Source organism: Pleurodeles waltl, chromosome 6 (assembly GCF_031143425.1).
Source record: "Pleurodeles waltl isolate 20211129_DDA chromosome 6, aPleWal1.hap1.20221129, whole genome shotgun sequence".
In the NCBI taxonomy this organism is placed as follows: Eukaryota; Metazoa; Chordata; class Amphibia; order Caudata; family Salamandridae; genus Pleurodeles; species Pleurodeles waltl.
Window position 1 is genome coordinate 1,510,014,552 of NC_090445.1, and position 13,007 is coordinate 1,510,027,558.

At 44.8% G+C, this 13,007-nt stretch overlaps 1 protein-coding gene across 2 annotated transcripts in view; it reads left to right on the plus strand.

Moving 5' to 3' along the window:
• The window catches only part of CFAP74 (cilia and flagella associated protein 74), a 978,701-nt gene that overhangs the window by 836,584 nt on the left and 129,110 nt on the right, over nt 1–13,007 (plus strand). The window lies entirely within an intron of this gene.

A 13,007-nucleotide genomic window follows, 5' to 3' on the forward strand; every position in this document is an offset into this window, starting at 1 on the left:
CTCCATCTCCGTCTACACCACCGCCAGTAGACTCTCCTCCTCAGGACATTGGGGGTTTCCATAGTGTCATGGAGAGAGCTGCCAAAAGATTCCAGCTACCGATTACGTCAAAACAATCAGATTGTTTTCTTTATGATTTTAAAGAGGACACTAGAAAATCGGTAAGAGCCATTCCCATAGTCGATTTCATCTGGGAAGAAGGCTTAAAGGTCATGCAGACTCCGTCCTCCATTCCTGCAGTCTTGCCCAGACTAGAAAAGAAATATTAGGCACCTGACAACTCCCCAGCATGTCTAATCAGCCATCCTAAGACGGATTCGGTTATCTCCCAAGCAGCTCAGAGAAGATCCAGGAATCCGTCAGCTTCTCTGACTGCCCCTCCAGACAAGGAAGGACGGCGTCTGGACTCTATAGGTAAAACAATTTCAACCATGGCTGCCACCACTGTTAGAGCCGCCAACTCTCTAGCAATACTGGGGAGATATGATCGTCAGATGTGGTCTGACATCTCACAATTCATTGACATGATACCTGAATCCAGTAGGGCAGAGGCACGCAGAATTCTTCAAGAAGGAGAAAAGATTTCGGCCGAAATCATAGACTCGGCCATTGATGTTTCTTCTACAGGTTTCAGACAATTGGCCGGTGCTGTGGTTCTAAGACGCCAAGGGTGGCTAAAGGCTACATCTTTTAGGCCGGAAGTTCAGTTGAAAATTCTAGATATGCCATATGATGGCGAACTTTTATTTGGAAAACATGTCGACGATGCATTGCAGTCGATCAAGTCAGACACTGAAACAGCCAGGTCACTTGCAACGCTCCAGTAAAAGAGGCAACCCTTTCGAGGAGCGAGAGGGAGAGGTACTTTTCACACAGAGGAGGTTTTCAACAATATAGACCGTACTCCTATTACCAAGGGCAATATCGCTCAACTTATGGCCAGCAACAACAGCATTCCTTTCGCCAGCAAACATCAGCTCGCTTCAAACAGCAAACGAGAGGAAAGTCTGCTTTCAGACCCAAGGATACGGCTAGAAAGCAGTGACCCTCATCAAGTGCCTGCACCCAGCCCCTGCACCAACACTCGTATAGGGGGCACAATTTCCGGATTTGTACACCAATGGTCCAGAATAACAACAGACAGATGGGTTTTGGATATTATCAATCGGGGACATACTCTAGAATTCAACCAGTCTCCTCCTCAAGTACCACCAAGAGGCCCCCCGCCAGCCCATCTCAACGAGCTTATGGAACAGATTGCTATCTTAATGAGCAAGGGAGCAATAGAGATCGTACCAAAAAACCAGAGGGGAATAGGTTTTTACTCCCGTTTTTTCCTTATCAGGAAGAAAAACGGAGACTGGAGGCCTATTCTCGATCTTCGATCGCTCAACAAATACCTCAAGAAGCAATCTTTTTGCATGATCTCTCTTCAAGACGTTCTGAGCCTCCTCAACAGAGGGGATTTTATGACCTCGCTAGATCTTCAGGACGCATATTTTCACATTCCAATTCACCCCAATCATCGGAAATTCTTGCGGTTCAGGGTCGCAGGCATTCACTACCAGTTCAGAGTGCTTCCGTTTGGCCTCAAGTCGGCTCCAAGAGTGTTCACCAAGGTTTTGGCGCCAGTGGCAGCCCACCTCAGACAATTAGGGGTACAGGTGTTCCCTTACCTAGACGACTGGCTAATAAAGGCACGTACAGCGTCGAAGGCTGCCAGAGACACGGAAACATGTCTCTCCCTTTTCGGAGCTTTGGGTTTGACGGTCAATTACCCCAAATCTCACACAGAGCCCACTCAGAACATCACGTTTCTAGGAGCCATCTTGGACACTTTACAAGCGAAAGCCTTTGCTTCACAGGACAGAAGACAGAGACTTCGAAACTTAGCAGCTCGGCTCAGCAAAAAAAGGTCAGTTTCAGTGCGGACTTACAAGTCTTTTCTAGGGATACTATCGTCTTGCATTCCATTGATAAAGAACTGTCGCCTCCACATGAGGACTCTTCAGCAACAACTAGACAACCAATGGAAACAGACAGAAGGCTCTTTCGACGAGCTAGTACAAATCACCCCTGCAGCGAAACAGGCTTTCAGGTGGTGGAAAGAAACTCCCCTAGTCTCAGACGGGCTGTCATTTCTGAAAGACAGGACCATGCACATAGTAACAACGGACGCATCCCTGGAGGGATGGGGTGCTCATTTACAGGATCTTTCCGTGAGGGGAAAATGGTCTATGCAAGAATCAACTCTCCACATAAATGTATTAGAGCTCAGAGCGGTGTCTTTGGCACTCAAATCCTTCCTCATGAACATCAAAGACTCTTCAGTGTTGATAAGGACAGACAACACCACAGTCATGCACTATATCAACAAGGAAGGAGGCACAAGATCTCGAGCATTATCCCTGGAGGCGCAGAAGCTGTGGCATTGGGTGATTCAGCAGGGAATCACCATCCGAGCAGAACATCTCCCAGGGATCACCAACATCTGGGCAGATGCCTTGAGCAGGAATCGAACCAGCTGCCACGAGTGGGAACTCAATCAATCGGTTCTCGACAATCTCTTTCGCCTTTGGGGCAAGCCCACCCTAGATCTATTCGCGACCAAGGACAACAAGAAATGCCGACACTTCGCAAGCTGGCGTCCGCAGAAGGGTTTGAGGGGGAATGCGTTTTTGATCAGATGGTCAGGGATTTATGCATACGCTTTTCCCCCGCTTCCACTCATCCCGAGACTTCTGCTAAAGATGAAGAGGGAGCGATGCAGGATTCTTCTAATCGCTCCGAGGTGGCCACGCCAGTTCTGGTTCACAGAACTTCTATTGCTATCGGAACAACCTCACATTCGGCTGAAGGCAATTCCGGATCTGCTGACAATGAGCCAGGGTCAGGTTCGTCATCCCAACCCGACATCTCTTCGTTTATCAGCCTGGCTCCTGAATTCTATGAATTTGATGGATTGAATATTCCTCCGGAGTGCAGAGAGATACTTGCCTGTGCCAGAGCCCAGTCTACGAATCGCACATACAAATTCAAGTGGAAGAGGTTTTGTTTGTGGTGCGCAGCTTCCAGCATCCATCCTCTAACATCATCCCCTGAACAAATTTTGCCATACTTACTACATTTGGCTAAATCCGGTCTTTCGCATTCATCGATTAAAGTGCATTTGGCTGCCATATCTCGTTACCGACGGACCTCTCAGTCACCTTCACTATGTTCCGCCAGAATCATAAAACAATTTCTTAAAGGTTTGTTCAGAAAATATCCACCAATTCATCGTCCTGCACCACAATGGCATCTGAACATTGTGCTCTCCCAATTAATGAAACATCCGTTCGAGCCTATTCATAGAGTGGATTTGAAGTTCGTTTCTTTTAAAACGGCCCTTCTTTTAGCCTTGACATCGGCAAGGAGAGTCAGCGATGTCCAGGCATTTACAATTTCTCCACCTTTCCTTCAATTCAAGCCAGAGGTGGTCATTTTGAGAACGAATCCAAGGTTTATACCTAAAGTTCCATCATCTTTTCACTTAAACGAACCAGTAGTTCTACGAACATTTTTTCCAAATCCTCAAACGGCAGCTGAACGATCTCTGCATTCGTTAGACATTAAGCGCTGTTTAAAGTTCTATATAGAAAGAACAAGTGCTTTCCGTAAATCTGAGCAGTTGTTTATCAGCTTTGGAAAGGTCAATCGTGGTAGCGCAGTTACTAAGCAAACTATAGCGCGCTGGATTTCTGCTGCCATTCACTTGACCCACCAGTTGGCGGGAAAGCCATTATCATCTAAGGTCCGGGCGCATTCCACTAGAGCGGTATCCACTTCCACAGCTCTGTTCGCTGGAATACCTCTGGACCAAATCTGCAAGGCAGCGACATGGACACGTCCTCATACTTTCACCCAGCATTACTGCCTGGAAGCTACGGACAAGGTGGATGCTGCGGTAGGACAAGCAGTTTTGCGCAATTTGTTCACATAAGGTGAGCCTATAAACTTTACCCTCCGTCCTCTGTGTATTATTTCATATGTAATTTAGAGTATACGCTTCTTATATGCAGTTAGGAATACACATTTTTTCTTGACTACATGGAGGTATATGTATTTATATTCATGTCTAAATGTTTATGTGGATATGGATAGGTATAATATATATATATATATATATATATATATATATATATATATAATGGATGGTTACTACATGTACTTTGTAATGATTAGCTCTTAATTTGCAGATTTAATTGCTTATATACATTCAGTCAACATGCATTATGTTTATGCATTCTGTTGGTACTACAAGAAAATAATAACTTATCCTTACTGCTGGCTATTCTGATTCAAGCATGTGAATCTATGAAAGATACCCTAATACTGGAGAAGAAAATAAGTTACTTACCTGTAACTGTAGTTCTCCAGTATTGGTATCTTTCATAGATTCACATGCGACCCACCCTCCTCCCCAGAGAGGCTCACCTTCTGGGATTTTTTCCTGTGTACACTAGTGCGGAGAAATCTGACAGACTGAGCCTCTGTGCTGAGGGTTCTAAGAGGGTGGTCACGCCTGATTGGTTGAAGTTTGGGCTCTTTCTAAAGAGGCTGATAGTTCTACAATTGAATATGTTTTTTCCTATTGACTTCAATGAAAAAAAAAAAAAAAGGAAAGAAAAGAAAAGTTTTTTCTCTATTTATTGCTTTCTATGTACCGTGGGACTCCCACTTCGACGACGGGGAATGATTCAAGCATGTGAATCTATGAAAGATACCAATACTGGAGAACTACAGTTACAGGTAAGTAACTTATTTTCTTCTGACCTGTTACAAGGTGAACCCCTTTGGTAAGTGAGGGATCTAAATAGGCCTCTTTAATGTGTCATCTGAGTGGACATCCTACATGTTGGCAACCATGGAAGTATTGTTAGACTCCTATTGAATCACATACATTGATGTCAGAGCTATGAATGTTAGTACCATGTTTATGTTCTGTCAATGGGAACTGGCTACTCATCTGTTTCCTTAGTCATAGTGTTGTAGGCATGATAAATAGTCCAAGACATCTTAATCACAGTTACAGTCTTAACTGGTTCTTGCCAACATCATGTGTACATTAAAAGGTTCTATTATGAATGCACATTGTCATGGGTTATAAACATAGTTGCTGTTGATCTTTTGGATATGGTTTGAGTCCTTGTTGTATGGAAACCTATTGTTTGCACTGACACCATTGTGGTGCATGTGTGATAGTTCACATACACATGTGAGTGGAATGGTATGTGTATTCAGGCATTTGGTTTGGTGGGTGAACCTGTCATGGTAGCCTCAGGTGTGTTTTTTGTCTCTGAGTTTTTCCCAAACAGATGTAAAGCTAGTCATGTCTGATGTGTTGATAGTAATGTTGCCACTCAGTCATTTGGCCATTGATGGAATAATAGCATGGTACGTTGAACTGTATGTCACCTTCATGCACATGACAAGTGTCATTTGACTTGAAAGAGTAGATATACTACCTGTGGCTGGGTGTGGGTAAATGCTCTGAGCTTATTTGGTCCTTATATGAGTGCTATACTTTGTTTTCAGGAAGACAATGACTTACATGACTTGGTCCACAAAGTATGTATCATCCTTTCCTACATCACTATTCAACATGCTGTCTTGTGTTTACAGTGTTTCCTTGCCTGGTACATGACATCAGACCAAATTGTTAGTATGTGTTGAGTTTGTGTATGTGATATGTGGAAATCAATGTTACCACTATTTCCCATAGCTTGGTTGTTGGTTGACTATGTTGTTGTGGATAGGGACCCAGTATCATGTGACCAAGTCACCTTGTCATGGAATGGTTATTGTGATAGCTCTGCTGATATCATGGTATTTTTAGGTGTGAGATAGGCAGCTTAGCTGGTGCGTGACAAGGTTTTTATTGAGGGGTGTACATCGTATCTTGTGAAATGATGAAGGCACTAAACTGGTACTACTTGGGGGTGTTGTACAACTAGATGGGATGTTATTGATGTGTACAATGTGATGTAAGTGGTATGTAAAGAATGTGATGACCCTACTTCATTTTCTGTTTTCCAGCATCAGCAGGCAAAGGAGACGGGACACAGCCAAGTGGGGAAGCTACCCGCCATGGGACGTCCAGTCATGAGAACACCAACGGACCCCTTTGGCCTGGGGAGCGAAGGGAGTGTCGGGGGAGACTGGATCCAGGTCATCATCTTCGGAATCCTCCTCCAGTGGACACTCCCTGGCAGTGGTGGACCCATCTGGGACCACCCGAGCACCATCTCTGTCTGCCACCACCTTTCTATCACCGCCCCTCCCTGTAGCTCCACACCCAGTTGGCCGTTCCCCCTCACCCAAGAGGGTGAGTGTCTCCTTTGCCGCAGGCACCTCTGCCCAACCCCTGTTAGCCCTGCTGCCCTCAGTGAGGAGGATATTGGCCTCCTGAGGTCTATCTCTGTAGGTCAGTTGACCATCATGAATGCCATCCAGATACTGGCAACTCAAATACAAAAGAGGAATGCATTCCTGGAGGGCATTCACTGTGCACTGGCTTGCCTACAGAGATCATGTCAGGCTCTGGCTTCCGCACTGATGGCAGCCAGTCACCCTTTGTCTCCTGTCCCCCCTCTACCTTACTCTTCCCAATCCCAATCACCTCTACCCCGACCCAGCCAAAGCACCCAAACAGAAAAGCATGGATCCACCTCAACATCCAAGGTAGTGCAGACAAACCAGTGCACCACAAGAAACACCATCGGCATACACACACAAGCAACATACACCTGCACACACAGCAACAGTCACAACCTGCCCTGACACCCCCACCATCCCCAGCATCACAGACACTACACCTGACACACCTGCAGACACCACACCAACATTCACAGATCCAGCCACCACACCCATCCTACCAACAGACAGCACCCCAGCAGACCCTCAGACATCCACCCCAGTCACCACACCCACAGACACCACAACCGCTGATATGCCTACATGCAGCACATCCACCATACCTGCCGTCACTACCACAACAGACACTCACCCACCCACCACAGGAGCCACCAGCACCTCCACCCCCCTCAGCCCAATACACATAAACATCCTCACTCACCCACCCAACAGACACCCACCACTCGCAAGCATACTTCCCACAAACATGCACCGAAGACATCCACACCAACACCTCTAACAACTCCCTCTCCCTCCACACCCAAACCCCTTTTGTTACGACCATTCCTGTGTGTGCAAAAAAGCTTTCCTCTCAGAGTTTGACCTTTTTCCTACTCCTCCCCCACCTACCATGACAGCCCTAAACGATCAGTTTCTCTCCCTAAGGCTATAATTTCCACCTCCAAGGCCTCCACTACCCTCCTGCCAGCACCCATGCCCCTCCCCCACCAAGAAATTGACCCCTTCCAAGAAGACCTTACCCACTCCCAAGCCAAAGCCCAAACCCCACTCCCAAGCCAAAGCCCAAACCCCACTCGCAAGCCTAAGCCCAAGCCCAAACCCCTCTCGCAAGCCTAAGCCCAAACCCCACTCCCAAGCCTAAACCCAACCCCTCCCCATCACCACCCTCTCCCCCAGATTATCCCTGAGGTGCCTGCCTGCCCCCTTGATGCCCCTACCTGTGGAGGTTACATGCAGTCAGGAGTCATGTTGGGGCACCATATAGTGCCTTTGGCACACAAGTTTTTTTTATATTGGACTGGCCAATGGCCTTGAACTTTTCTATTTATTGTGTTAAAATATATATACAGACCAACCGGTTGTTTGTTTTCTGTTTACATCTTTGTTCTGCATTTCCTTTCCTAGGTTAGAGTTGTTCCTGGCTGACATTGGTTGTGTGTGAGTATTTGTGTGTGTGTGGTGCTTGTGCTTATTGTATTGTTTGTTGTCATCGTATTGTGTGGTGTTTGTGTTGACATGTGTTTATTGTTGTTGTGTGGCTTTATGTGCTTTGACGGTGTGAGTGTGTGTGTATTGTGCATGGTATGTTAGGTACGATCTGCTGTGTGTGTGTCGTTTGCTAAGTTGTATGTTGTGTGATTGTGTAATTGTGTGTGTTGGTCCCTGTTGGCATTACATTGTTTTGTATGTGTGATGAGTCGCTGGCCAGTGTCGGTTGTGAGTGCTTGACAATGTGTTTATGATGGTGCAGTTGTGGTGTTGTTGTGACGTGTTGGTATGTTGTATGGGATTGTGTGAGACTAGCCATTTGCTATGTTGTCGTGTGTGTTCTCGACTTGTGGTGTGTGTGCAGCCTGCAGTGTGTGTGCTGTGTATGTGTGGGTGTCTGTTGTTGTATGTGAGTGTGGCTGTCAGTGTACTGTTACAGGTAAGTGTTGCCCTCGCAGCCCCCTCCCTATGGTATTTTATGTAACTACACATAATGTCACAATATACAACTGTAACAGATGAGTGTGTGTACCTTCAGTTTCTGTTGTTGTCAGTGAAGATTCCGTTGTTTTTCTGCGAGCAGGAGCAGCGGGATGATGTCTAGTTGTGGTTCCATGGCGACTCCGGGCGATTATGGCTTCCTGGAGGTGAGTGTCTTCTTTTATATAGATCGTTTCTATCTGGCTTTCCATGGTGATCCGACGGCGGCGGAAATGTTGGCGATGTGCAACCTCGTAATAGGTCTGATGGAAACTTGGTCTCTGCTGGCTTTCTGGTGCCTTCATTCATCCAGCTGCAGTTTGACCGCGCTGGTGGTGGCGGCAGTCAGGAGCATCTCGCATCGATGGGGCTGGGTGGAGGGCGTGGGAAAAAATGATTAAAAAACAAAAAACTTACCCGGTTTGCTCGCGCGCCGCGCTTCCCTCCCATTGCTGCTGCAGGCACAGGCTCCCAGCCTGCCCTGCGCCAATCCTGATGTTGCTCAGAGCAGTGTAAGGATTGGCTGGGAGGGCCCAGCAAGGGCGCTTCCAGGCACGCTAGGAGCCTGTGCAGGCTTGCTGGGCTGGAGAGAGTCCTGTGCGCATGTGTGTTTGGCCGGCCCATGACAGCCGGCCAAAAACGCATGCGCTCTGAGGGGAGTGCACAGTGCACTCCCCTCAGCTCGTCACCCCCCATGCCCCGCCCCTTTTACTTGGAAAGGATAATTAACAGAGTTTATTATCTTTTCCATGTAGGCTTTGCAGTGGTTGCTGCTGGCAGGGGGAGGCCCTGATGCTCCTCTGCCCATACGGAGGAGCCGCGCCTGGTTCTCTCCAGTTCCAGTCTGCAGCAGCTCATCGCGTCTCCATGTTTAAGCAGCCAAGGCCTAGAGCTGACTAACACAGATGGTGACCACTCCCCGTGGGCACATTTTACACATTACACGTTTTTTTCATTTATTAATATCGTTCTTTTCATTAGTATGTGTAACCAAGTCATTAGCATATTCTCATATTCGCATATCTGCTCCAACAGTCCCTCCTCTGATGACTAAATGTGTCATCACACTTTTCTCATCAAGCATTTACAAGTTACTTTCAGTTACATTTTGATTTCTTCCGTTTCTATCTTCCCTATAGATTCCTCTTATGGGCTGTCTTTCCCTCCTCTGTTTATTCTCAGCTCTTTTTAATTGAATTTTGTGCCATAATTTGCATGCCTCCCATAATCCTAATATAATAATAATCACAATTAATATTCCTTGAACGATTTTCCACAATATCCCACCCCAAATTTGACTAAACCAATTTCCTAGTGTCGCAAATCCTTTTCCCACCTTTTCCTAAACTCCTGGTTCTTGTAACACTTTTAAATCCTTACTCGCATTAGTTAAGTTAGTAAGCAGTTCTTTTACTTCCTTCTCATTTGCAGGAATATAAGAGCAACAATGTTTCTCATTAATCATGTTGCAGACTCCTCCGTCTTTCGCCAATATTATGTCTAAAGCAAGCCTGTTTTGAAGCGTCATAGCTCTATCCGCAGCTAATTCAGTGTTTAGTAATAATATAGCTCCTGTAAAGTTAGTTAGCATATTATCCACTATAGTTGACAACTTTTTAATCTTGTTTGCATTTAATATAACTCCTACTGAAGGAGTTACTGCTCCAAATATATCCCCTACTATTGCAGAGGATGTTTCTCTTCTTTGTCTCATTTGGTGTAACCCAGTAATTTTCGGTATTTTCTTCAAATCATCTATTTGATAGATTTTAGGGAATACTATTGCCAAATAACATGTCCCATACCATCCCTTAGGGAGACGGTAATAAGCATTAAGTCCTCAAATGTAATAGATCCCAGGAATCACAGGGTGAGCACCATTTAGCATGAACGCTCATTTACTCTGAAACAAAAGCACATGCCTACATTCACTCATTCCCACAAATAAAGTGTCAATGCGTGACCTTGGCCTATATATACAGAGCTTTCCTACGTGTAATGCATCTAAAGCTAGCTTCCCTTGTGTTTTTATAGCAGTGTAAGCATAATCCTTTTTTTATAAGTCCTTTTCTCTAACCCTTTTTCTAATTTTTCTTTTAATACTTTTCTCCTATCGTCAGTATGCCCAATAAAGCTCTTTTCCATGGGAGTTAATAAGCAAGTCAAATTATTACGATGTGCATAAGCTGTGCCAAATGTTAGTGTAGGCTCAAATAATCCTCTAACTAGTACTATATTGTGATCCTTCGCTATCTTACTGAGATATCTAATTATAGGGATGAAGGAAAATACTATATCATAATTAGAATAAAAGTATTGATTGTACTCCTGATTATATATATGATTGATATAGAAGCGTATGAGTAACAAACTACAAGATATACCATAGGTCAAAGGTAGACTATGATAAGTAACCCCTTCTTCTACGGATGAAGGTATTTGTGTACACACAAGACAATCCTTTGCATCCATTGTTTCCACATATTCACTCAATAGACGATAGAAGACATTAGAAGACAATTCTCCCCTTACGTTAGTATAATCATGCAAATATTGCTCATCTAATTTGAACCTTTCTATAGCTGTTAGTGTAGTAGTTTCATGCACAGATCTATCTCTCATTTACTTCATCTCATGAATTGTCATACCCACAATCATTATTAAAAACAATACTCCACACACAATCGCCATACCTACACTCAAATATCTACAATACCTAATATGTCTTGCGTTATTATCTAAATTAGCCATGATCTGTAAAGAATCAGAAAGCAGAATTTTCAACTCCTAATTAATATGCAACACAAAAATAAAAAATTCTAAAAACAATTCTCTCTTTGCACTTTTAACTTCACACGATAAGACACCTTTTTTCCTTTGTCAAAATCGGTTAGCAGCTGGTCAATTCCAGGTTTTAAGTGTCATATCAGGCTATCAATGTCTTTTCCGGTAAGTAATTTCAATCAACACAGTCTATCTTTTCTTTCCCTTCAGGTTGCATCAAAATACTGATTTGGAACTTCTATGTTGAAACAAAAGGACATACGTTCGTTTTGCCAATCACTTGTAGCAAATGCCCACTCTGGCCCTGCGTATTTTCGACTTGCCACTCTTTCTTTTCAACCTCCTTTCCCCTGTCAATTCTCCATCACTCAGTTCATCTTTCCTTGTGGTGTCTTGTTCTTCCTCTATTGTTTCATTTATCACCAAGTCTTTCTTCTTGCCTATCTGAGATTAAGGCCAATTATCCCCTTTTCTTGTCCCTTCTGTCAGTAATCTCTTCAAGATAGGACTTTTCTCCTTTACCTTGTCTGGAGTGCCTTCTCTTGATGGACCTGCAATGGGTTCAAGAGAAGTCAGGTCACCTTTGCTTTGACCCGCCTCAACTCTTTTCCCCACAGGCTCTGGCACTGAGTCTTCTTGCTTTTCTGACCCCCTAGTTTGCGTTAATACTTCTCCTGTATATGGGTCTTTTAAAGTTTTTTCTACATTGTCTGTACGTTGTGCTTCTTGATTCTCCACACTCTTGTCTCTTACTAGGGTGATTGATCCTTATTCCGTTAGATCTGGGTCCACCTCTGGCTCAACTTGTTCTGGCTCTGGTTCAGGTAAAATTATTCGTTTCACTGCTGCTGGTGTTCTCAGCAACACTTCTTCATGACCTGGGGACTCACCACCTTTTTTGTATGGCTTCTATGTATCCAATTAGGCAATCCTGTGCACTTTACAGCTGTGGTAGTTGTCAACACCACTTGGTACGGACCTCTCCAACGCAGTTCTAGGCAGGTTTTTCACACATGCTTTTTGATCACGACCCAGTCTCCGGCTCTCAAGTTGTGGCCTGGATCATGGATAGGTGGCAGAGTAACAGCTTGTACCTGCTGAGAAAAAGATCGATCCTGATCAGCTAGACCCTTGCAGTAGTCTAACACCATATCATCTGTGATATTGACTAGAGCATTGGCTGGTATTGCTGGTAGTCTCATTGCTTCTCCCATGAGAATCTCGTGTGGGGATAACCCTGTCTTCTTGTCAGGTACATTTCTCATTGACATCAACAATAAAGGTAATGCATCTGGCCATTTCAAATTTGTGGCTGCGCACATTTTGGCAATTCTTGACTTCAGGGTACCACTCATTTGTTCTACCAATCCTGATGCTTCTGGTCGATGGCTGCAATGTAGCATCTGATAGAGACTTCTAGCTGCAGCTTCCTTACCTTAGAATTCCCTGGCGTCCGCTTCGAATACGGAATTTGTTCTGAGCAGTACACTGCGTGCGCCGTCGGGCGCGTCGTTCGGATCCGCGTGCGTCGTCAGCGTCGTTGGAGCTGTCTATGATGTCACGGTTGTCTATATAGACGCCGTCTCGGCACGTGTACATCAGTTCTTTTCCCACAACTTTCCACGCCAGAAGTACAGAGTCATGAAAGAACCAACAGTTATGGATTTTACCTCTTTATATGACTGTTTGAAGCAAAAATTATTTCATGCCTTGGCATGGTTACCCCCTGACATTTTGCCTTTGCTGATGCTAAGTTATGATTTGAAAGTGTGCTGGTACCCTGCTAACCAGGTCCCAGCACCAGTGTTCTTTCCCTAAACTGTACCTTTGTCTCCACA